Consider the following 26,959-nt stretch of genomic DNA (forward strand, 5'->3'; position numbering starts at 1 on the left):
GATGATTCTCGTGTAAGGGACACAAACTCTCTTACAGGCAGGGCTTTTGGTTATGTTATGAAAACAAGGAAATAATATGAGGCAGGGTAACCAAAAAGGAAACACACCAAACACAGGTTACAAAGGAACATACAAAGCACTTTATTTTATACTGAATCCAGTTACAAAAGAACAGAACAAAATTCAGATAGCTATCGACCCTCAGTACAACACAGAGAACTCCGGCGTGGTTCGGTGTGCTCAGTGAGTGCAAATATTCATTGAAACAGTCAGGCTTTTATACATTTCTCCAGCCTGTTGTCCAGCCTTTCTGCAGGTTAACCATTCCATAAATAAGTTACTGCTCTAGGGTCCCTTGCCAGGTCAAATCTAGTTCATCTTAGGTTTATACATTAACAAGAAGAAATGGTAATAATGTATGCCCTAGGCCTAACATTACAATGCGGGACTTAATTTATACAATATAGTTAAGCAGGTGTTCTCATTCAATTATAGATCAGTTTCGGTGATACAGGTAATCCATTGCACACAGGTCAGCAGAAGGACAAGGTCTCAGCTCATGACCCTAACAAGTGGCCTGCAGGCAAGTTATACATTAGCTGTACAGAGGTCATGACAATCAAGTTCTGTTCTGAATAACATAGGCTACCATTTTAGCGCACATGGTGACTTTATAGAGCAAGAAAACCTAAAATGGCGGCTTGACCCAAAATGACAGTTTACATGGTTTCTAAGGTCAGGACCTTGCAATGCGAGTTTATTCACATGTAGTTTATAAGTAGCTTGTTAGCAGCTTGGCGTAGGCCAATATACATATATTCATAGCAATAGGAGGCACGATATAATTTCTAGTTTGACAAACCCTCCTTTTGGCCTATGCCAAGTGCTAAACTACTTCTGATCTCCCTGCAAATAACTCCATGTGTCATCGTGCATACACCCTGAATAGCTGTCAGAAATATCTATCGCCATTAGATCTTTTACTAAGATCTCTTTCAGTACATACTCCTTAGAGGTTTTATCCGGGGCATACACTTTATGTCCTATTGTACCTATCGCCTGAGCGCAACATCCCCCTAGCATTGAACATATACTTGGTAGACATTGGATACAACAACAAAGAAATAGCAGAATTCCCAAAATAATCAGCAAGACTGAAAGCACTTTCCAACCCCAAGACCGCAAGAAGTCCCAGAACCAAGCGCTAAGATCCCAATTTCCCTCGGAAACATGCACTTCTGAACTAAGAATGTGCAGATTCTGTATTGCCTTAAAAATAGTTGGGGAGGAATCCGGTACGAAAACACAGCAAGCGGACCCCACTAGTTTACATACTCCACCACGTTCAGCCAGAATGACATCTAATGCCATCCGGTTCTGAAGCGCTACCAATCTGATCGCTTTCTACTCTAAAGTCATATTATAGAGTATATCTGTGGTCCGGTTGATGGTTCTCTCCAGTACTCTCGCTAGTTTCCTGATATCCTCAGAATTCACTATCTGCCCAAAGAATGGAACGAATGATTTCGCTACATCTCCTAAAACCTGTGCTGGAGTGTCGCCATTCTCGTCCCGCCGTGGACGAGCCTTCGAAACCTCTACAGTACTTGCTATAAACACCCCAGGTAACAGGATTCCTAGATAACAAGTTCCCTGCCAATCTCTGGGCAACCATGGAAATGCTACATTACCGCAAACAAAATAGATAGGTTCGCCTACATACAAAGGTCTGTCTTCCTCAGTCAAATTTGCAACGTTGGCACAACCTTTAAAATCTCCCATTGACCGGGTGCCATTCCTCTGGATGCAGAAAGAAACTGAATCGGGGCTATGGTTAACAGTATAAGAAGGAGGCACGGCATCCTTATTGCCTATCGGAGCCATTTTAAAGGAAATCAAAGATTGGAAAGGACGAGACAGTCTATCAGAAGGCCTAATAGAAGCAATATTGAGCTTACTCCTATTTGCGAAAAGCGAGCATCCCAGGGGAGTCAGAACACGTTTCTCAAAACTATTCAAATTAGTGCCATCAAAGTTCCCCGAGATGCTATCGTTCCATCGGCCAAAGAACAGTGCTCTAAGTGAAGCATAACAAGCAGTTGTCAAAGGTAAAGGGTGAATATACCAACCTAGCCCCTTATCCCCATGTTGCGGTAAATTCGAGCAGATCCAACAATTGGTTCTGTTAAAGATTGCATGGGTAGCATTCATAATTAGAAGTAGAGTGTTATTTTGATAATTCCGTCTATGCAAAAGATCTCTAGGTAACAAGGTATGTAGTTGCACAGAAGGAGTGGGAACAACAGTTATATTTTCAACAGGTAGGAAATCATTCAAAGGGTACATTCTCTCCAAATACCAAAACCCACAACCAACAGTTAATAAAAGTCCCGTGATTATCACCAGTAGACAACAAAACGTTTTCGGGGCCCCCATACATATCTGCTCATTGTCTCTCCTAGTCACATTTTTGTCCAAAAGTTCAGTACGAACGGTAGCGGGTGCGGGCATTGTCGTCTTCAATCGAGAAACACCAATTGTTCGTTTGCTGGCGACTCCGGTCGCGCGTCTTCTTAATGTCTTTTCCCACAACCCTTAGCCAGCAGAACCCTTTATGCAATTGGGCCAAAAAAAGGCAAGCCCTCAAATTCTTTCAATTGTACAGCAAGAACCGTATTGCAAACCTATCTCCTTGGGTGGAGATTATACTTCACAGTTTCCGGTGCAAAAGAATCAGCAGACAGGATGTCATCACTTCCCACAGGAGGTGGCGAGTGAACGGAAGTTGGATCAAAAGATGGATGATCCACAAACGATACAGTGGGAGAGCAAGGAGGCAAGATGGCCGTTTTGTCGGGCCTTACAATTTCCGGAACGGCCTCCGATACTCTCTTTCCACCGTCTGCCGTTTCGGGTACGTTGGTTTCAATGTCGGAAAGGGGTTCTGCGTCTTCTGTATCGTATGGCACTGGGTGTGGGATCCGTTTGGTGTGGCTGCCGTGGATCCAGTGGCGACGTCCTCCTACCCGCACCGCAGTCTGAGTGACCAGGAGCACCTGGTAGTGGCCCCTCCAACGTGGTGCGAGGCAAGACGCTCTATCGAAGGATTTAACGAGGATCCAATCCCCTGGTCGTAGACTGTGACCGGGGCCCTCGTACCTCAGCGGCAATGCCTCTCCCACCTGGTGATAAATTTAAAACAGGTTTTTAGTCAATTGGTTACAGTAGTCGGAGAGAAGTACATTTTCTACATCGCGCAATGTGCAGCTTTTAGGCAAACCCCAAATATTAGCAGGTCTCCCCATTACCACCTCAAAGGGAGAGAGCCCAGTCTTAGTTTGAGGGGTTGTCCGCATTGAAAGTAACACGATCGGTAAGGCGTCCGGCCATTTTAGTTTGGTGCCGGCACACGTCTTAGCGAGCTTGTTTTTTATGATACCATTGTGTCTTTCCACTAATCCGGCGCTCTGAGCATGTCTGGCCGAATGGAATCGTTTGTCAATTTGCAATGCCGTACATATCTGTAGAATTACAGCAGCGATAAAATGCGGACCATTATCCGACCAGATAACTCTCGACAAACCGAACCGTGGGAAGAATTCCTTTAACATGGTCTTTGCAGTGGTCATGGCTCTAGCGTCTTTAACAGGGAAAGCCTCAACCCACTTACTAAAGGCGCAAATGACCACAAGGACATATTTTAGATTGTTACATCACTCCATTTCAATAAAGTCAAAGTGAATCACTTCAAACGGGACAGAAGGAGGCCCAAAGCTACCTCTTGGAGTTGCTGTCCCCTTTCCCACATTGTGTTGTAGGCAAATCATGCAATTTTGGCCATAATGCTGGGCAATTTTTGAAATCTTATCATTTACCCAGACTTTCTCTAACATTCTCGTGATCTGTTGAGCGCACACATGTGTGGGACCGTGTGCCAAGGTAACCATCATTACTATATAGGCATTAGGAAGCAACCATTTCCCTTCAACCATGTCCACCCAACACCCATCATCATCGAGTTTCCCCAAGCCCTCAGCCCACCTCTTGGATTCTTCTAATGTGGCATCGGCTTGGATATCCCGTACAGACCCAACACCCTCATCCATTGCATAGGCATCTACAGTCTCCCTTGAAACATACATCTCCGTGAAGAGATCAGAGGCAGTATGTCTAGCTATTTGATCAGCGAAAGCATTCCCTTTCCCTACATCATCTATAATCTTGCGATGTGCTGCGCACTTAATGATTGCTAACTGACTAGGGAGCGCAAGCGCTGAAAGCAATTGTACTATCAGGGAGCCATGTTGGATCTTGGTGCCATGCGAAGTTAAAACCCTCTCTCTGACCAAAGTCTCCCAAAGTTGTGAGCCACCCCAAAGGCATACTGGCTATCAGTATATATGTTTACTGTTAGCCCTTTGGAAAGCTCACAAGCTCTAGTCAATGCTATAATCTCTGCGGCCTGCGCAGAGTTATGCGTAATTCTCTTGGTCTCCACAAACGTACTCAATGTAGTGACTGCATAAGCAGCTGTGGATGTACCATCCAGTAGTTTGAAGCAGGAGCCATCACAAAACAGCTCCCCTTGTGGGTTATTCAAAGGAGTGTCCCTCAAATCAACTCTGCCTTTTGTATCTTGTTCAGTAGTATACAGGCAGTCATGTGACTCTTCGTCACCGCAAACAGTATTTTGCGGGAAAGGTAGGAGTTCAGCCGGATTAAGAACGCAGCACCTCCTAATTTGAATGTGGGGAGCAAACAAGATTAATTCATATCTTGTCAGTCGTGCGGAAGTGAGGTGTTGCGTTTGGGTTTTGTTCAATAGAATATCTACAGAGTGAGGCACCATCAGGGTTAAATCATGGCCTAGGACCATTCCCTCACTCTGTTTTACAGACGCAGCAGCAGCAGCGACAGCGCGCAAACATCTTGGCAAAGCGCATGCAACAGGATCAAGGGCGGAAGAGTAGTAACCGCATGGCCTATTCTTCCCTCCATGTTCCTGCGTTAATACAGCCAAAGCACATCCATCACATTCATGCACAAACAACACAAAGGCCTTCTCATAGTTCGGTGTGCCCAAAACTGGCGCCGAACATAATGCAGTCTTGAGCAACTCGAATGAATGTTGATGCTCCGTATTCCATGGCAATGGCGAAGAAATACCCTTCTTCGTCAAGGCCAACATTGGTTTTATCACTAGTGAGAAGTTTGGGATTCATATCCTACAGTAAGAAGCCATACCTATCAAGGCTCTAACTTCCTTTTGTGTATTTGGGACAGACATGCCAGAAATGTGTTTTATTCTTTCAGGTGTCAATCTTCTTCCCTCCTTTGACAGGAGATAGCCTAAATAGGCGACCTCCTGGCAACAATATTGAAACTTTTTGAGCGAAGCTTTGTGACCATGCTTAGCTAGATGGATGAGCAACAACACAGTGCCCTCTTTACAAGAGCTCTCAGAGTCAGCGGCTAAAAGCAAATCATCAACATATTGAAGCAACGTACAAGTAGGGGGCAATCCAAGGGTATCAAGCTGCTCTTTCAAAGCCCTACTATAAATACTAGGACTCTCAGTATAAACTTGAGGTGCACGAGTAAATGTGAATGAGCGTCCCCCTAAGGTGAACGCGAACAAGTATCTACTATCCTCATGTATAGGAATACTGAAGAAAGCATTCTTTAGGTCCACAACACTGAAGTGAGTAGCCGTAGCTGGAATCATGGTTAATATTGTCGTCACATCAGGCACAATTGGAAATTGTGGAGTGACGACTTTATTAATGGCACGTAAATCAATTATAAAACGAAATGGAATTGCATTATCACCTTTTTTGTACACGGGTAAAATCGGACTATTGCACAAACTTCCTGCAATCTCCTCAATCACCCCACGATGCACAAAATCGGAAACAATGCTCTTCAAAGCTTGCTCGCCTTCAACTGAGATCTTATACTGTGGAATACGGGGCAGCTTAATTCCTTGTTTCAAAACTATTTTAACAGGCTCAATCTGCAAAACACCGACATCATTGTCATCAACTCCCACAAACACTCTGGTACATTACTGAATTCTGGCGGCAAAGGTCTAGTCAAGAATTGCGAAACAGAACATTGCTGTGGTGAAATCATCAAACGCACTCCATCAGAAGAACAATGAATTACCGCATTTAATTCCTTCAACAGATTCAACCCCAGCAAATTCTCTCCACAATTCGAAGTCAAGAGAAATGGACAGTGGTCCGTAAAGGGACCCAAAGAAATAGGTACCGGTGAAGAAACCGGACAAACAACCGGTGTGCCAGAAAACCCTACAGAAACATTGGTTTGCCCTGACAGTGGAATGTTTGGAACCCGAGAATGATCAATGGAGCACTTCTGTGCTCCAGTGTCTATCAAAAATTGATGTTTCCTATTTCCCACTACCATTTCAACGTAGGGACCTTTCTGATTAACGGGAATAGGTGTAGGTTCCAAACCCTGCTTCGGGCAATCCTAACGAAACAAAATATCATCAAAAGGAAGCTCTTCAGATAGATATGCAGCAGAGAGATGATCAAATATGTTTCTAGTATCCACACTCGAAGTCTGATTATCCTGTGAAAAAGGTTGTTGGGGATCCTGCGAAAACTGGCCTCTACCAGGGCCCCCTACACCCGGGCGACCTCTGGATCGTCTACCCATATTTCCAAATGTGTTATTCGACCTCTGTCGAAGGACGGAGCATTGTGCACGCCAATGACCCTCCTGGCGACAATAGGCACACTGGTTAATTATTCACAGGACCCAAGGGCACATTCCCTTGTGGAACATACTGACCTCTAATCTGCGAAGTACCCCCTCTGGGGCCTCTAACAATTTGCTGTAACAATACTTTAGTCTTCAAATCAGCTTTTCTCTTCTCGACTCTTTTTCATTATTGACACGGTTCTCGTAGTACTGAGCCATGTGCAGTACTTCTGATTGGGATTTCGCCTGCCAAGCGCACTCAGAAGACATAATTTGTGACTGGATGTCAGGCAGCAATCCACGTACAAATTTGTCCACAAATAATCTTTTCCCAGACTCTGTGCCTAAGTCTTGTCCACTGAAATCTGAGAATACCTCTTCGAACCGATTAAAGAACTCGGTAGCACCCTCAGATTTTCCTTGGACACAGGCCGTAAACTTGTCCCAAATAATTCTCTTTTCGGGGATTATAGTTTTCAGTTTTGCAATGATTCTGTCAGGCAAAGTTAGTATCACCTGAGGTGGTCTCTCACCAGCTGGCCTTTCCCCATCAAGCTGAACTATGTTAGCCCATGTATCTCCCAACCCTGGTACATCGTCTATAGTTCTAACTTGTTTCCACAAATCTACAGGCAGGAGTACAGGGAATAGCAAATCAATGTCGCCTAGGGTAAACACTGAGGACTGCAAAACGGACTCTATCTCTTTATAGAACCCTGTCGGACTTTTCCTAATGTCAGGAATAGTTTGTCTAATAGTATTCACTTCCTGTCGTGAAAACGGGACGTGAACAAACTGCGATACATAATGTGCAGGAATGTCCACAGCAGGTGTACCTGCTGCAGCATTAGCAGGAATCTCAACCTTTGGGACAAATGTCGGAGGAACCTCTCTCATAGGCAACTGAGATGTAGGCAACTCCGAACGCTTACTAAGCAACAGAGCTAAATCGAGCGCTAAAGCAGTTGAAGAAGTGTCAAGTGAAAAAGCTCTCTTATAAATGCTCAATATCTCTGTGGGACAACTAACCTTTATCTTTAAACATTCATCCTGCAGGTACTCTACCATTACCTGTATCACTTTCCTCTGCATTTCTAGCGTATATTGACTGTATGTGTCATATACCTCAACTGGAGTTATCGATATGTCTGAAATCCATCTAATCGCATCTTTTGTACAAATTAGCGCCTCCTCAGATGTCGATTTACGACACGGAAGAAATTGTTTCTGTACATACATACTTTCTTCTTCGTCATCCTCATTCCTTAACCTTTCCAACTCCTTTCTATACTCAAATATCCTCTCAACATGCTCATGTACCTTCTCCACAGTGTCTCTTGAAAATACTAAAGTATTCAGGTCCCTCAACCCTTGTGGGAGGTCTGCATTATTTAATTTACCCCACATTACACATAAATGAATCCCTAAACCTTCAATGAAAACATTTTTCTCAGGAAAATTATCCATATTAGAAAGTGTGGCAAGAACATCAGCTCGATCATCTCTCTCCATACAATGCTTAGCCCATGCAAACAAATCCTGTTTCTTTTCTGTAGGAACAGTATTACGAGTAACAATCCTCGACCCCGCACCCTGATCAACTATAAGCGGTACAGAACTACTTGGGAGTGAGGGTGCAGGCAAATTCAATGGAGGTACTATTACTGGTGCAATGGGAAGAGGCAGAGGAGCAGGTGGAGGAACAACAACCGGAGGAATAGGAACAACAGGTTGAGCAGGAAGAGCAGGAATAACAGCAGGAAGAGGTACAGCAGGAGGAAGAGGAACATACGGAGGTGGTGCAGAGGCACCAGGCCTTCGTTCATTTAACAATTTGTCAATAAACTCATCAGAAACATGAAGATCTTTAGAAGGATAGATTTTCTGAATACCGAGTGAGAAAGCCCTGTCCATATTCCTAACTGACTCAGACTGTTTGTCCTGATCATATAACAACGCCTTTTCAGCATTTGTTTTATGACGGCGCACATGTTTTTCCCTACTTTTAAGCTGCTGCAACGCTTCTCTTTTCCAATTTTGCAAAACATCAAATGCTGCAGGTCTGGCCTTCTTTTTTAACAAGACTGATTCTAAATATTCAATACGAGGGATCTCAAAACTACCATTGACTGGCCACTGAAGTTCGGAGGCATGTCTGGTTTGTCTGTGCCAAATTTTATTAAATACTACACTTCCAATGCCAAGCTTACAGTACATAGTACATGCCGGTGACCCCTCCTGTGGTGCCGGATGGCTAAATTCCAAAGATTGTCTATCGCTGCAGAATAATGCCCTAAAGCCGCTAGACAATTTCCCAGGCATTTCTCAAATACTCGGTGTTACCTGGCCAATAATTGTGTCTGCAGATACAATGCGCCAAATTCAAATTGTCAGGGTTGAATTAAGAGTCGGGTAACGACTCACCTGACCAAACCTAAGGAGGACCGATCGGTTTACAAAGGACTTACCTAACGAATTTTACCTTGTGTATGGTGATTTCGGCAAATCTGCCCGCCTCAAAAAATTGACCCTCGTCAAGATGCCGTCTCAGACCACACGGCTATCGTCCAGGGAACGGATCGTGCAGCGCTGTTGAGGTGTCGCGTCTCGTTCAGTCGAGCCCGTTATGTCACACCGTCCGATCCCGGTCCGATAGCGTGCGTCAACCTTCAATAATCCGGCATCAATCTTGAGGGTCACTATTCCGGGCGCCAACTGTGAAAACAAGGAAATAATATGAGGCAGGGTAACCAAAAAGGAAACACACCAAACACAGGTTACAAAGGAACATACAAAGCACTTTATTTTATACTGAATCCAGTTACAAAAGAACAGAACAAAATTCAGATAGCTATCGACCCTCAGTACAACACAGCGAACTCCGGCGTGGTTCGGTGTGCTCAGTGAGTGCAAATATTCATTGAAACAGTCAGGCTTTTATACATTTCTCCAGCCTGTTGTCCAGCCTTTCTGCAGGTTAACCATTCCATAAATATGTTACTGCTCTAGGGTCCCTTGCCAGGTCAAATCTAGTTCATCTTAGGTTTATACATTAACAAGAAGAAATGGTAATAATGTATGCTCTAGGCCTAACATTACAATGCGGGACTTAATTTATACAATATAGTTAAGCAGGTGTTCTCATTCAATTATAGATCAGTTTCGGTGATACAGGTAATCCATTGCACACAGGTCAGCAGAAGGACAAGGTCTCAGCTCATGACCCTAACAAGTGGCCTGCAGGCAAGTTATACATTAGCTGTACAGAGGTCATGACAATCAAGTTCTGTTCTGAATAACATAGGCTACCATTTTAGCTCACATGGTGACTTTATAGAGCAAGAAAACCTAAAATGGCGGCTTGATCCAAAATGACAGTTTACATGGTTTCTAAGGTCAGGACCTTGCAATGCGAGTTTATTCACATGTAGTTTATAAGCAGCTTGTTAGCAGCTTGGCGTAGGCCAATATACATATATTCATAGCAATAGTAGGCACGTTATAATTTCTAGTTTGACAATGTATGACATGCCATAGCAGCATTGCAGATGATCAGTCTGTTGTTCAGTCAGGTAGGATATTGCTTTGATGATGATTCTCGTGTAAGGAGTGCAAGCTCTCTTACAGGCAGGGCTTTTGGTTATGTATGACGTGACATAGCAGCATTGGAGATGATCATTGTGTTTTGTGTTTTTATTCAGGTACGATGGTTCATGGGTCATCATTCTCAAGTAGGGGGAGGCAGGCTCTCCTAAACGCTGGACTGCTCGGTTTGAATGACACGGTGTAGCAGCATTGCAGAGTTGTCAAAACATGGCGGAGGCCATTAAGGATGTGTCCAGGTTGATGGGTAATTCCTCCTTCCCTTCCTAGGAATGAGGGAGTCTCTTTATGCCAGCACCTACAAAGGAGTGTAGACACAGCAGGCGGTGACGCTAACCGAAGAGTGGAGCGAGTCTCCGGGCGGATGGGCTCTTTGGATTTTCAGGAAGAGATTCTCCTTTAATGGCAGAGCCAAGAAGAGGGGAGGAGCAGAGAAGCAGAAATGCCTGCATTGAGCTAGGATAAGTAGGTGAAACAGAGAGTGGACAGGCAGGCGTGCATGGTATCCCTGGTCTATGCACACACACCCCTGCACACTCATACAGGTACCTGGGCTATGGAGTCTTCAGTTTCAGGCACGTTCTGGAGCATGAGGGTCGACCTTGGCCAGCATTGCAGATGGTCAGTCAGTTGTTCTGTCTGCCAGGATGGTTCAGTGGTCATCATCTCGGGTAAGAGAGGTAGGTTCTCTTGAAGGCAGGGCTACTGGCTCCGTAGGATGTCCTGTAGCAGATGGTCAGTCTGTTTATCAGACAGGTGGGAGGGTGCATTGATCCTCATTCTCATGTAGGAGAGGCAGGTTCTTTTGAAGGCAGGGCTACTGGCTGCGTAGGATTTTGCTTAGCAGATGGTCAGACTGTTTATCAGTCAGGCGGGATGGTGCATTGGCCCTCAGTCAGGTGGAATGGTGCATTGGCCCTCATTCTCAAGTAGGAGAAGCGAGTTGCGGGGGCCTGCTGCAGATTGAAAGACCCCCCTGGACCCTGCAAACAAGTAAGGTGGAAAGCCAGACCCATCCTGGGGAGGGTAGGTCAGCGATGGGCGGCAGAATCCTAGGGGAGGGAACCACAAAACAGGAGACGTGAAAACCCATCAGGATTCCAGCCCTCGAAGCCTGGAGTTGGACAACCCTGAATTCCAGTCAATGCTGTCCCACGCTACCCCTGTCGCCTCCAGCAGAGCCTTCCCAGTTCCACATGACACCCTTTCTGTGGGATATGGTGATGTACCACGTCAGTGGGTGACAGTAAGCGGCATGGCCCGAAACGTTCATGAAAACCTTGCCTGAAATGTAGCACTTAAATGTTGTGTCCCTTAGTGCCCCCACCTGCCCCTATCTGGTGCTAGGTAACTAGCCAAGAGGGAGATACACGGTCGGATTGGCCCCTCGGCCTTTCGGCCCGTGGCCAGGCTGAAATCGACCCTCGGGAGTGGGGGCCGGTTTCTGACCATGCCTGGGGCAGTTTGGAAAAAAAGAATTTGAAAAAAATATATATTTTTTTCAATTTAAAAAAGAAGCCTTCCTAGGTCGATAAATGAGTACCAACACAGGCTGGGTGATATTGTATGCATCTTTGTTCTATAAAAAAGAGCTTAAGCGTAAGTGCTATACAATATATTTGGCCTTGGACGTCTGCTTGCATTCACAGTAATTTAGTGAACTTAGGAACAATACTATTTGATGACACTTCCTGTTTTGTCAAGGGGTGAAAGGTCGTGTTTCATCGCTTCCCAGCATGTCACTTTAGGGTGGGGTCAAATGACATCACTTCCGTTGCTGTCGGGTCGTGAGGCGAGGGATGGGCCACTTTTTTGAGGCGAAGGGTGGGCCACCTTATTTTGGGTGACCAGGCCTATTTCTTGTCCCAGTCCGACCCTGGGGAGATATCACGCACAACCGCTGCTTCCAAAATAATTCACACACATGCCGGTCCCCCGAAATATGGACAGCGAGGAGGCGGCTCACTGACATTTCATCAACCCATGAAAATCCAGGGCTTTCATTTTTTACACACAAAGTTTAACTTCCAATGCAGTGTTCGCGACAGAGCGTATGTCCGTCGAGAGGAGCGCTTCCCTGTGAGCCTGCAACAGTCTGCACCGACCCTCCAGGAGGTCTCATCGTTCCGCATTCATTTTACTATTCTCTCTCTGGCACTCGCTGGTGGGGCCTTCTTTGGCGCCGCAACTCTTCCCCTCTTCTCCCTCCCAATTTCCTAAAAGTCTTTCCTGATCCCTGGTGGGGAATAGCCTAAGTTGTGCGAGAGGCTCCCTGGGGTGGTGCAGGCCCCTGCAAGCCAAAGTCCCCTGTCACGAGACGGTGCAGCACAAGCGCGAACCCTCTCCTAAGTGGCATTGTGTCGACACTACACAGCTGTGGGCCTGTGGCCAAAACTCCCCTACTCTACCCTTTCCTCCCTCCAATGTGTCTAACGTCGCACTAACGTTGCTGCGGAGGGCCGAACTCCCCCGGACACGCTTTCCCTAACCCTCTAGGCCAGGCTTGTCCAACCTTTTTGAATGTGGGGCCGAAGCATGAACTTTTTTTCACCCGGTGGGCCGGCGAGCCAAAAGTCAACACCCTCACCCAAAGCAGTATATTCAAAATCGATGGTGTGTGACCTTTAACACAATAGCATCACTGGCAGTGATAGCCATGCAGTCCCAAAGATAGCTTTTGGTGCCAGGGACAGTGATCAAAGGTTAGTTTCTTGTGATTTCTTCCACTTGTGTGTACGCGTTTATATCTTTCTGAAACAGTGGGGGCGACCGAGCGTAGCGAGGGAGCTATAACGATATAGGGAGGCTTTGGGGGGTTCCCCCCCAAGATTTTTTTCCAAATATGGGGCTGAAATGGTGCATTGTACAGCAAGACAAGTGACCAAAAAGCCATAAGTTTACAACCAGTTCTAAAGGGGAACCTGTACATTCCATGTCACCAACAGCAGACAAGAACATTGTAGAACACAACACATTTTAATGATCAATGTGTCCACAGTGTAAGACAGCACTGTCACTGATGTAACACATTGGCATGCTGGTTGTGCCCAAAATATGCCTTTGTAGCAATATGTCATAGGTGACTGGTCGAGGGGGCACCAGAGGCAGTAACAGTCCTCTGCCACGGCCCAGAAATAAAATTACTCGGGTCCACGGACGGACCCGACAAATATTGAACACATTCCTACAAGAATGGATCACCATATGTATCAATCATATCTTTGGGTATAGATCCATACTGTCAAATTACTATGAGTGGCAGCAGACGTCCAAGGCCAAATTATATGTTATTGTATAACTATAGCACTTACACTAAAGCTCTTTTTTATAGAACAAATATGCATACAATATCCCCCAACCTGTGTTGGTACTCATTTATCGACCTAAGAAGGATGAAAGGCTGAGATGGCCTGTCTGGGATTCGAACATGCAGATCACACACACAGCGCAGCATTGGACGCTCAACCCACTGAGCTATCATATTGGCTATGTTTGTCGGGTCTGGTGACCCGATTATTTTATTTATTGCTGCAATGTTGGGCGGCCCCAACATTGCGGAAATAAATTAATCGGGTCCACGGACCCGAAAAAACATCAAACAAATAAATAAACATTGTGGCAAAACAAAAACCGGGCCTGTAACTGCCTCTGTTGCCTCTTTCCAGGGAGCACCAGAGGCAGTAACAGTCCCCCTGCCACAGCACAGAATTCAGGTCCACGGACCCGACAAACATTGTTGGAAAACAAAAACCGGGCCTGTAACTGCCTCTGGTGCCCCCCCCCCAGCCCCCAGGGGGGAACCAGAGGCAGTAACAGTTCTCAGCCACGCACGGCCCGGTTTATTTATTTATTTAGTCAATGTCTGTCGGGTCCGTGGACCCGATTAATTTATTTATTTCCGCAATGTTGGTCTGCCAAAATTGCGGAAATAAATACATTAATCGGGTCCACGGACCCCACAAACATAGAACAAATACATAAATAAACAGGGACGTCGCCTGTTACTGCCTCTGGTGCCCCTTCCACGGGGGCACCAGAAGCAGTAACAGTGCTCAGCCATGCACGGCCCAGTTTATTTATTTATTTATTCAATGTCTGTCGGGTCCGTGGACCCGATTAATTTATTTATTTCCGCAATGTTGGTCTTCCAAAATTGCGGAAATAAATAAATTAATCGGGTCCACGGATCTGACAAACATAGAACAAATACATAAATAAACTGGGACGTCGCCTGTTACTGCCTCTGAGGCAGTAACAGTGCTCTGCCACGCACGGCCCGGTTTATTTATTTATTTATTAAACGTTTGTCGGGTCCGTGTACCCGATTAATTTATTTATTTCCGCATTGTTGGTCGGGCCCAACATTGCAGAAATAAATAAATTAATCGGGTCCACGGACCCGACAGACATTGAACAAATAAATAAACTGGGCCGTGGCCTGCAAAAAAAAAATAAAAACAGAAAGAAAAGAAAACGTACCAGGCCTCGCTCGGTCACAGGCGTGATGCTGGGGCGGGGCTGGGCTGCTGGCTGGAACAGAAGTGTGAAGGTGGCGCCGCTGGCACGTATACCTTACCTTCACTCCACCCATATGTGATTTCCATTGGCTAAGAAACAGCCAATGGAAATACTGTGACCATGCAAGGTTTTCCTTTTTTTTTTTACTATGACGTACCTTGCATGGCAGCAGTATTTCCATTGGCTGTTTCTCAGCCAATGGAAATCACAACCCATGCCGGCTTGGTCCTTTGAGAATGAGATTTCCTTTCATTGTCTATACAGCCTCGCGGGCCACATGAAATGGCTCGGAGGGCCGCATTGTGGCCCGCGGGCCGTATGTTGGACAACCTTGCTCTAGGCTAACAGGGCATGTATATATACTGATGGGTGCGGACTGAACCACTCCAAGCCCTCTCCCCTTCGCCAGTCAGTTATTTTCCCTCTGGCCACTGACCCGCTGTCCGAGTCATGGTTGATGCTTCACCAAGAGATCAGGACTCCTAGTGAGAACTTGGCACCCCTAGAGGCCTCACAAAAGACAGCCCCCCCCCCTTTTTAAGGGTTTTTAGTTTACTCTTTTCCATGGTCTCCTCTGGGCTCAGCCCTGTGGCCCTCTCTGCCTTGTTTACTGCTTTTATTCCTTTTGGTATCTCCATGTGACGCGGTCACTCAGAGTCACATGCCCTCCCACCTTCTGGAATACTTTGTCAGGCTCCTGCCACCTAGCTCTAGCAATCACATCGTAGCCAGTCACTCTTATTTCAGCCCCTATGTGGCCAAATCTAGCTCACTCTTGCCGTCACATCCGCAGAGTTCTCAGGTCTTTGTTTGGCACATACGGCATGCAAATGTGTTTTACAGGGGCACTGCTGGCCTATATTGTTGAGGTGGGGCCTCACGATTTTCTTTGGGCCGAGACAGCATTATAGGGGGCAACTAGGGCACATATTGGTGAGATAGTCCACACGATTTTCTTTGGGCACAGCCGGAATGAAAATGTGAGCTAGTGGCAATGCTGGCATACATTTTTGTGGCACGCGCGACCCTGTGTTGGAAAGTGCTCCTGCATGCTGGTCGTGACTTGGAATCAATTTTAATAGTTACCATGTTCCCCTCAGAGGCAACTGTACAGACTGTGGCCTTTTCCTACACTGCTCTGAAATGAGCGCTGTAAAAAGACGCCATTTTGACACATCATTTTAACATCGTTCTTTGGTCGAAAAGCCCTCCCAACTCCCCTGAACTGGTTTGGGCTAACATGCGTGAATTCTGGGCAAACCGTTGTGCCCCTCCACTTTGAAAAGCCACGGGTGCCACTACCCTGAGTCTAAGGCGAGGGCAACGAGTCCTCAAGGGCATTTATCCCAACACCAAATGGTAATTCTGCCAATCAATAATGCTACTAGCGCATGGGCTGCATCCTGGGCTGCCACTGACATTGCGAGCACAACGTGTGAGTGAGTGAGTGAGTGAGTGAGTGAGTGAGTGCAAATGGTACCTGAGTGTGTGGCCTGGCAGGTAAATGATGGAGATGTGCCTGTGCTGTCATGTTTTGGTTGTTCTTTTGTGGAGGCTAAGATTCCTTAAGATAAACCCCGTTTATGCTTTTCTTTTCTAATTGCTTTGCCTTTATTTCAATAACATGTTAAGCTAGTATGTCAAAAGCAAATGTAACCGTGAGGCGTTTGTGACTATTCTCTAAATGCAGGTTTTAGGTAACACTCAAACTGCGCAGGCGAAAACATTTGCCTACAGCAAGTTGAGCTGCATTCAGAGGCTGACGTCGTCTTTTTCTTGTAAAGGATTCTTGGCACGTCTGTGACACGTGACGATTTGCGCCCCCTTTCTGTTAAGTAGATTGGGCCTGACTCACAGAGCTTCTTCCAATGGGATTGCTTCATTGTGAAACGCTTTTGTAAATTATTGGGTCTGAGATGCTTAGGAAACAGATTTGTAAATGTTTTTTTTGCGCACTGTATCTTTGCGACTTTATACTGCCTGAGGTAATTAAGATGGCAACGGCAATAGTTTAACAGGCAGGGAGGGAGATGATGGAGGTGAGAGGGGTTCAGGGGAGGCACCCATTCCTCTAAAAAAAAAAAAAATGGTAAAAAAAAATGGGAAGGCTCCTGTGGGAGGTTTTATACCTTCACATAGACCTGGTTGGTTGCAGGTGTGTTACGGAGCAGTTGGATAAAATATGCATGCAAACGCTTTTTTCTCACGCGACACGCAATACTGCGCAGCATGTAACTTTTCAGGAAAAGTCACATTTTGTAAATGTTTTTTCAAGAAGTTAATTTCGTACTAGCAGTCACAGGGCCCGATTCATGGAATATTTGCCCGGGTCAAAGTGTCTTTGCACTGCCGACCCAAACCCTGATTCATGGAACCGTGCAAAGTGTATTTTTGCCAGCAAAGTCCGGCCAAAGTGATTCTGTACTGCAAAAATGACTATGCGCTAATATTGGCCGGACTTTGCACTGCGAAAATACACTTTGCAAGGTTCCATGAATCAAGGTTTGTGTCGGCAGTGCAAAGACACTTTTCAGCAGTGCAAATTCACTTTGAACCGGGCAAATATTCCATGAATCGGGCCCACAGTGTGCTAACAACAGCTCTTATGAGTTCGGAGGGTCCGGCAATGAGCGCTGTGTAAAATGCAATGTTCTCATGAACTTGGAAAAGAGCAAACACGCTGGGAGTCCAAGCACGAGAAAGGGAGCCGTGCGAGTACGGTGGAGGCGATTCGAAGGCTTGAAAAGACTTGGGCACTTTTACAAGACGTTCCCCCGTAGGTAACAGGCCCTGAAAGATGAGACAGTAAAGACAGGGTGATTGAGTGTGTGTTTAATATGACTCACTCGGGAGCCCGTGTAAACTGTTTGGAAGGGGATGAAACCGCTGAGTTATAAAATCCAACCATAATAAAAAATAATATTAAAAACTGAAAAGGCCAGGTTTTCATAAGCCTGCAGCTTAGTAGGTGGTCCTCCTGAGGTCAGAGCTCTGCGGGCGGAAAACTGCACAAATAGGCCCCAGCACCAAAAAAGGCCGAGCGCGCGCAAAGAGCGTTCCCCGAAACTCGGGCACGGTGTCAAGATGGCAGCTTGAGATTTGATGTCAGTCATTGGGCGCTGACCACTGATTCAAGGGTGGATGGGACCCAAAAAGTGGGCCTGGCTCTGGTTTAAGCAGAGTGTTGTGTTGGCACCCATGTGGTGGGACAATACCTGGGAATCGCCAGGGTGCAGTGATTTAAGTGGAATAAGAAATGGAGGGTGGGGCTCTAGCAGGCCGTGATGCACATTTTTGTGGGTGGGGCCTATAAAAGGTGGGCTGCACTGTCAAATCACAAAGCCTTTAAAAAAGCCATAGCCTACATAATTAAGAGTGACCTAACAGACCAAATCGAGTGTGTTATGCGTGCAATGAAAAGGAATTCAATTCTACTTTAAAATAGATATCACATATAATAAATGTGCTCAGAATATTGACCATAATACATATATACATATATAAAATAGAACTTAAAATCAAAATAGCTCACTGTACCATACAATCTCAACGATGCTTAGATAGAAATCCTGATCATTATGTACTAACATCGTTGTTATAACAATACTTTAATATAAAGTGTTGTAATTACCAAACCAGTTTGAAAACAACTCATTTCAAGATGTATATAATTGATGTTGTCATTATAAACATATAGAAAAGTCCTGGCTACCTTGCAGTTAGAGTGTGCCAATATGACCCTTCTTTGTATAAAAGGGTCTTACGTGTTTTGTAGTGGTTTTCACAAGTGTTATTTTATTGGAACATGGTCCAGAAACATGGTCTGTGGAAGGAAGTCACCAGATGGACAAGAGGCCACGAACAGGCAACGGCCTATGACATAACCAATTTTGGAAGACACATCTGCAACTGGCCATTATGAACCCACAGGAAATCGTTCCCATGAACCTTACCATTTTGCCTTGATAAAGACTCTCCGGGGTTGAAACATGTGTCGGCTGACCACCTTCCACAGACAATGTGTCTGGATCATGTTCCAATAAAATAACACTTGTGAAAACCACTACAAAATGCGTAAGACCCTTTTATACAAAGAAGGGTCATATTGCCATACTCTAACTGGAGGTAACCAGGACTTTTCTATATGTTCTCTACATAGGAGCTATTGGGTCATTATAAACATGGCTGAAAGTGACATCTAAGGGTGAATAGCAGTATTGTCACTCAGCTTTGAAATTACATTACTGCAATGAAGACAACTGGTCGGGGAAAGTCAGTTTGGAGAGCCCTGCAGAGCCCCGGCACAACAGCAATATGTATATACTGGCAGGGCTGACCCCTGGCTGGCCCCAGCCCACTTAAAGCCCTACATTTATGGTTTTCCAATGGCTACCTAAAGGCAAAGAGGAAGCTAGTGATGGACGTAATTAAGGGTGCAGGGTAAGAGTGATTGAAATTTGATTGATGGAGCATTGGGCAACTATTAGATTAGAGGGCAGTTAAGAGGGCATAAAGCAGAGTAATTGCAAGATTCTGCAAAGAGTGATGTGGAATATCGAGGAGGGCAGGGAGCAGAAAAAACACTGCGAAGAGCAACTAAATCGGCCTATGGGGCAGATACGAGACTCACTAGATGTTTTTATTTATTTGTTTAATTGTTTTTATAACATGCCTAACACCATACCTTGAGTTTGGTTTCTAAGCCCGGATCCCGGATTCAATCCTCTGTTGCTCTGCATGATCTTGCTTCCAAGACCAGCGCCTTGGCCCTGTGCTGACAGAAAGCTGATTAGTCAGGGATATATACAGTTATGTGACGTAGCACTCACAGATCGCTAGGGGGCAGACCCGTTTGTGAAGTGTGGCCAGACACGCTTTGGAAAGGCAGCCAAGAATTGTCCTTGTTTCACTATCACTCCGTGCTTTATCACAGTACCTGCAGTGTAGGAACTGCTTGCAGGTACTATGGAACATTTGGATGTTTCCTTATTTGCCTTCGATAGCTTCTTTTTGTAGGCCAGGCTTTTCTAGTGGTCACTGACACAACTGCTGAGCAGTGGTAGGGACTGGGTCAAAATGAAGGTTCAGCCACTAACCGACTGACCCCAATGTTGTCTTAAATTCGAAATGTATCAGATTAATCAGATTCAGCGGGGTGATACAATCAATATTTGGTATCAGTTCATTGTGTTTGTTATGTTCCCTATAATGGCTCCGTTTCTAGATAGGAAAAAAAAGGATTTATGATGCTCCCTGGTAATTGGACCCTTGATGGACTGAGTTTGGTTGGGAAGAAAGAAACAGAATTTAGAGCAGAATATCTATAAAAATGCGTGCAAGGAATATATTGGGCATGAAAGAAAGTTACCAATGTTTGAAATTCGCACAATCATGTGGGCTACAAAGGCAAGGCGAGGCTTTTATCCACGTTGCAGAAAAAAATGAATTTTGCGGCAAAAGCATGTCTGTGCTGGCAGAACTGTTTAAATTCACATGCTATGCGTATGCTGACATCTAGTGGTAAATTATGAGTATTACTAGTTAATTTTCCGAAATGAAAAGGCGTTTACAGGGGAATTTCTGTCATACTATCCTTTCCATGCGCGTTTGGATACCCGCGATGCCCATCAATGCCTACTCCCTTGGATTATTCCTTTTCTGAACATTGGTAACAGCGACGAAGAGTCAGCACTAAAGGCTACTAACATGTCCTCCAACTCCCACAGCATTCCCAGAACAACCAGAGTAGGGGCAGGTCATATCATATGAAAACGAGGAAAAGGTGTGTTATTTTTTTTTATTTGTATTTAAAATGTTTTGTTTGATTTTACAGCAAGGTGTGTTATGGTCTTAGATTCGCGTTTTCCAATACCTGACCCCAACAATGCCCATGGAGAAAACCTCATTTAAATCCTGCCCTATGTGGCATGGGCGTATCCCACACCCAGACACACCTCCAGAGTTCAATCAGGGGTTGCCCAGAGACTATTCAGAGAACGCATGCAATGCATGCAAGAAGTTCATGTTGAAAACCTTTAGTAGACGCAGGACAGAGCGCTGGCAGCATATGCCATGGACACCAGCACGCTCATTGACGTTGAGGTATCGGAGGGGGGTAATGTGTTGGAGGTCATCATTTTGGACCCCACACATAGAGATCCAGAAGGCCACTAAGCAGCTGGCCCCTATCACTGGAGAACTCACCAGACGGCGCCTTTACTAAGTTCACCATGGCATCCAGAAGGCCGCAGGTAATACAATACCCTATTTACTGCTAAAAGACAATGGCCAAGGCGTTATACAAAGGCCTAAGGCAAGCCTCACCCTACAAGAGCGGGCGCGCGCCTAACGCACACACCCAGAAGGATGCCGGAAGACAACATACTGCCAACAGACATGGCGCTGACAAATATGTCACCAAGAAGCATGGCACAGGCAAACATGGTGCCAGCAAACAGGGCACAGATTTACATGGAACCATGAAGCAGACCCTCGAAACACATGGCGCAGTGAACATAACCATACATGAAATGGTCCTCTGTAAAGCGCTCCGTTGCTTCTCGGAGCTACGTCGGCGCTCAATAAATACCATACTAATAATAATAATAATAAAATGGTTTGAGAAAATAAAGAGCATCACGTGATATACAAGGCCACGACGACAACCACGGGCAAAAAGACACGCCTATCCAGCCTTCCATGCCCAGAGAAACCTCACAACATAGAAAACAGACAACATAATACTTTTACAGAGTTTTCAAGACAACCTTAAACCAGGTAGCAGCTACATCACGGCAGAAGATACCCTATCCGACAGACCTAGACTTCTCGGAATAGGGGCATTAAGAAGAGGGTGAGAAGAGCGGTACTCTGCGGGGCAGAAACACATCTATGATCTGCCAGAGGACAACACACCCGCCTGCCAAGAACCAGCGTTCTCACAAACTCCAGCCAGTATCAGTGTGCTTATGCAAGAAAGGAAACGAAGAGAAAAACGAAGAAAGGAGCAGCCCCACACAAGGACAGATAACACCCAAGACTACAGCCGCATGCAGCCAGTGGCTGCATGTCTACTGGTAGAGATTCGCAAAGCACCCTCATTGAGGATAACGAGGGATGGGCGACCCACACAAAACTACAAAGACGAGTCCCCCTAGGGGACAGAAGTGCCCACATCTGTGTTAGATCTCATCTAATGCCGTGCCAGCAGACCCCAGAAAGAAGGGTACATCAAGCGCCCTCACACAATGGGAAAGGAGGAGAGTGCCAGGCTGAGGCGTAATAATGCGCAGGCATATGGAACCCGGTGGGCCAAGCAAAAGATGGGGTAAATAACGAGGACGCTAACCCTCCTGGTCCAGGATTACCAGAGGCAATACACATCTCCAGCAGAGACGCGACTAGCCTGGATCAGGTGATCAGGTCTCACATGGTAATCTCTTGTAGAAGACCGCCATTGTTTCACAAGAGGTTCTTGGCGTTGCGCATCACCAGTGAAACTCCTGTTTGCTTGACAAGATTTTGGTTCTCTGGCGAGGAGATGTAGGTTACCAGGGCAGTCTTGACTTGTGCATTCTCAGGCGTGAGCCCCACGGAGTACAAAGTGTGCTCGTTGCGCTGGTGGCTGATTGTTGCGCGGGTGGTTGCTCATTGCGCAGGGGGACACAGAGAACTTTCCCTCTGTTTCATAGGAGTTCTGCCTTAGTCTTTGGCATGAGGAATGGTGTTTAGAAGGAGAAAGATATTTGCTCTGCTAAGCATCCAATCAGGATCAATGGAGGAGTTTCAATGACGTAATTGTCATCATAAGCGCGTCTTCATTTGTTGTGTGATTTTTGCCTGTTTCCAGGTTCTGCACGGACAAAAGTTGCATGACTTCTGGGCGATCCGGAAATGCCTGACTTTATGTACAGCAACACATATGCCAGTAAAATAGCTCAGTGGGTTGAGCGCTTGCTGCTGTGATCTGAGCGTGATCTGCAGGTTTGATTCCCAGCACAACCAACTCAGCCTATCATCCTTCCTAGGTCGATAAATGAGTACCAATTTTGGTTGGGTGATATTGTATGTAAATATGTGCTCTGTAAAGCGCTTTGGATTAAGGCGCTATATAAATAACACCTCATTATCATTATACACTGTGAAAATGATGTTACTGGAGGTGATCTATGTACCAGTTCCTCTCCAATACTGCACAACTGGACCTATCTCTTTAAATGCCTTAACCCAACTGCAGCAATCACCAGGTGTTTAGACCTGTGACTGCTACAGTGGGACACACCCTTTTAATCCTGGTCTCTCTTGTTTTCCTAACAATCTCAATCGCTCACAGAGCATCAATTCGCTTATGGGGCCTTAATAGATAGGGCAGCAGCAAGGTTTAATATCGCTTTGAACCTGGATTGGAAGAGTCTGTAGTACAATATATTCCACTCTTCGAATTAGTGGCGCGCCAACTAAAAGGGCTATCCGTAAACATGTCAACCACACGTATGAAGAAGAAATGCATGACCTCGGCCTGCTCATAATCAGGGGTGAAGGTATGCAGCCTCACTGGTGGTAACAGCAGCCAGATGAAGACGCGGAGCAGTGGAGGGAGCGCCCTGCCGAAAGGGAAGGCAAAATACTCGGCCTAAGGAGGAAGAGGATGGCATACAGTGTCAGGATACAGATAAGACTGGACGCAACGGAGCGCTGCGGCAGAATTGCTAAGCGAAATGCCAGACAACATCGGAGCCAAAGCTCAGACCTCATAAAAGGAAGGCCAAACAGCTGCTTAAAATGTGGGCATAAAGAGCAGTCTAGAAACAGCTGAAACAGCACGGCGCCAAGCCGCACATGCGCTGGTGATCAAGAGCTAGCCTTAGCTAAGAGGGGCTTTAAAGCAGCAAGAGAAGCATCACTTATACATAAGCCGTCCAGTTTTCAGTTTTTACTGATTTGTACACATAAATACAAACGGAAATCAATCTGCTTTCTGACTGTATTTATAAAAATGGGGAAAACATGGAACAGCAAGTCTTTCTGTCTGGTTCTCTATGATGTCACTCATACATTGCAGGCCAATCGCATTGCAGATTGGCAGCATGGGGAGTGTAAAAGTTGTATAAAAATAGCATTGAAGTTCTTTAAGTTGCTGACAGCATATAACGCAAGGCAACTGCAGTCACAGGAGCAACCCTTTGTTGTTATGGAAAAAAATAGCTATCATTTCTTTCCTATATGGCTGCATGGGTGTTTTAATAAATGCATGTTTTTTTATGTGAAAAATGCAGAAAAACTCTGGTGGTGAGTTATCTTTTTATATGATAAAAAATAAATGTGGATAAATACAGAAAAAGGCCAAAATATAAATATGGATAAATACAGACAGAAAGGGCAGAAAAATAAATACCATAAAACCGGAAGTGTCCCTTATAAATAACCCTCTTGCCAATGAACTTCACAAGGAGGCATGTGAAAAAATAAAAAAAGAAAGAAATGGCAGAGGCCTCATAGGTGTTAAATCGACTCCCCGAAAGAAGTGGAACGGGGGCAACTGCAGAGGTTTCCAGGCGCCCATTTCCTCTCTACAGCCCTACGGGGGTGTTCAGTTCCCCCATGGGACATAGCCCAAAGCCCACCAAGGATACCAGAAAACTCGGGGCCACCAGCCTCAGTACCCCCAACATTGAGGTGGACGAGGTGGAGGTGGAGCATGGAGCAGAAACCCAACAGTGCCCTCCCGCGCCACCACGGTGGCGGGATAGTCCACCCACACATGGGACGGGCTAACATCTGACAGACGAGTACTAGTCACTGTAAGGGGAGAATACTCTACAGAGTTCCAACCCCGTTCCTACAGAATCCGTCAAGGGCACTCAAAAACAAGGGCCAGAGCACAAGTCGCTGTTCGCAGAAATCATTTCCACCCTACGTGGAAAGGGTAGGTAGCGCAGGTCCCTCAACATAGGCAACACATGGGCATCTACTCTGCGTACTTCCTGGCGCCAAAAAAGCTGATGGTGGTATGTTCCTCGAGCTTCCCCTAACAAGTGGGTCAAGGTGCAAAAGTTTCATATGACTACGTTCCAAGAGGTTATTCCATTGTTCAAAGGGGGAAAGAGACGCCACCTAGAGTGAAAGGGGCGCTATGAGCCCCGGAGGTCCGACTACCTACATATTGCCTTGTACCTGACACCCGCCAGGAGCCTTCAACGCACCATAGGGTGGCAACTAGGTGGGACCCAGACCAGGGACAAAACGAAATAAACTCACAAAGGAGCGCAGTCATGACGTTTGTCCTGCCTGATTGTAGGGCAGCCTCCTGACTGGGTATCCAGGTCCATCCCACTTTAAAGAGGTCCATTGAATACGGAAAGGAATGTATCGGACCGAGCACTCGGGGACACAGTTCAACAGATTGAGAGCCCCCTTAAACTGGAGGTTTAGAGCCATTCACGTCGTTTTCTGCCATTTCTGTGCACGTGCGCAGTGACCATGTGCTGCTTTTTATGCCAGCGCAGCACTGCAGCATTCTGCAGAAATCCAGAATTTTCAGATTTCAGCAAATCCCACAGAGGTAGACTGTCTGGGAATTGCATCCCTTGCACGTCTGCATAGAAAATTTGGCCCATACCTAATTCCGACAGTGGTGTGTAGAGGATGCTGACTAGGCGTTTCATTATGTAAAGAGACACAGTTCCCTCGTGTCTGTGATGGTGTCAAGCTCGGTTCCGTGACAACTCGGGCTGGTATGACTCCTGTCTTGCTGTCCTTATGCCTCATCCTGACTCGTTCACAATGGTAGCCAACCTGTCACCCTCTGGATATTTGGGACTACAACTCTCAACATCCCCAGGCAGCACTTTCACTGTCGAGGGATCCTGGGAGTTGTAGGCCAACACATCTGGAGAGTGGCAGGTTGGCTAGAACATCCTAAGGATCTATTCCTCTTCCGAAAGGACACCAGAAAGCCATCCCCACGCGGCATCAGCCCAGGAGTGAAATGAAGCACCTGAGCTTGAAAAGCTGCTCTATTCATTGGCCATCCACCCCTCGCATCAGCAGTCACCAGCCCCAAACTGTGGGAGTGACCCCCAGTGCAGTGAAGACTTGGATTCGTCCGCCTGGGCTTCAGTGAAGCAGCTGGTCAGGAGAGCCTTCCCACCAAGGGACCACCTGGCAGCTACCATCACGGACTACCACCCCCCCCCACCCACACTGTCCAGGCTCCTTTTAATCCAACCCATTTTATGATGTTTTAAAACAAGTTTGAAATGTGGCCCTCCCCTTTGAAGCTTGTTGACTACCTCAGTGCTTAGGGGCCTTGGTACTCTATCTCCCTCCCCAAACCTGCCTCTTCTCTTCCTTGCTGTTACCCCTCCCCTTCTCTCAACACTCACTCTGTAGTATTCTGTACACGTGCCACACGTCAAGTAAATAAATACAAAAAGTTGGGTCTAGTAGGGTCTAGTTGTGAATTGCGGACCTACCAGAAGGGGGAGCTCTTACACCTCACTAGAAAGAGCAGTGAAGTCAGAACACAGCCCCTGCTGATGTACATTCCGGATACAGGGTCCACAATAGCTCACTAGAGAGCCTGCTGCGACCACCACAGCACAGAGATGTTCAAGTGGACTTTAGCAGGGACGTCATTGCACCAAAATGCCAGGGGTAGCGCAAGTGACCTCACATGACCCTTGACCTCTGATGACATCACAGGAAGTGATGTCAATTTACCCCACCCAAAGTGACAACATGGGAAGCGATGGAACAAAAACGTTCACCCCTTGACAAAACAGGAAGTGTCATCACATAGCATTGTCCCTAAGTAAACTACGAAAAATATGGTTATGATATCACTGTAATGTGATATACATTTCATATAAGAATGGATCACCATATGTACCGTTAATATCAGTGTGTATAGGCCCATATTACCAAATTACTGTGAATGCAAGGCCAAATGATGCGTTATTATATAGCACGTACGCTTAGCAATTTATATAAAACAGTGCCAGGATTCGAACCGGCAACCTGCAGATCACACAGACAGTTCATCCTCAGGTCTGGTGCAAAGTTGGCCACATGTCAAGCCTGCATGGATCTACTTTTCAGGCTTCAGAGG

The 26,959-nt window shown here is 45.9% G+C and overlaps 1 protein-coding gene across 1 annotated transcript in view; it reads left to right on the forward strand.

Moving 5' to 3' along the window:
* APCDD1L (APC down-regulated 1 like) overlaps positions 1 to 26,959 on the forward strand; it is a 282,946-nt gene that overhangs the window by 164,391 nt on the left and 91,596 nt on the right. The window lies entirely within an intron of this gene.

The sequence above is a fragment of the Ambystoma mexicanum genome, chromosome 3p (genome assembly GCF_040938575.1).
Source record: "Ambystoma mexicanum isolate Mex_15411 chromosome 3p, UKY_AmexF1_1, whole genome shotgun sequence".
NCBI classification, from domain to species: Eukaryota; Metazoa; Chordata; class Amphibia; order Caudata; family Ambystomatidae; genus Ambystoma; species Ambystoma mexicanum.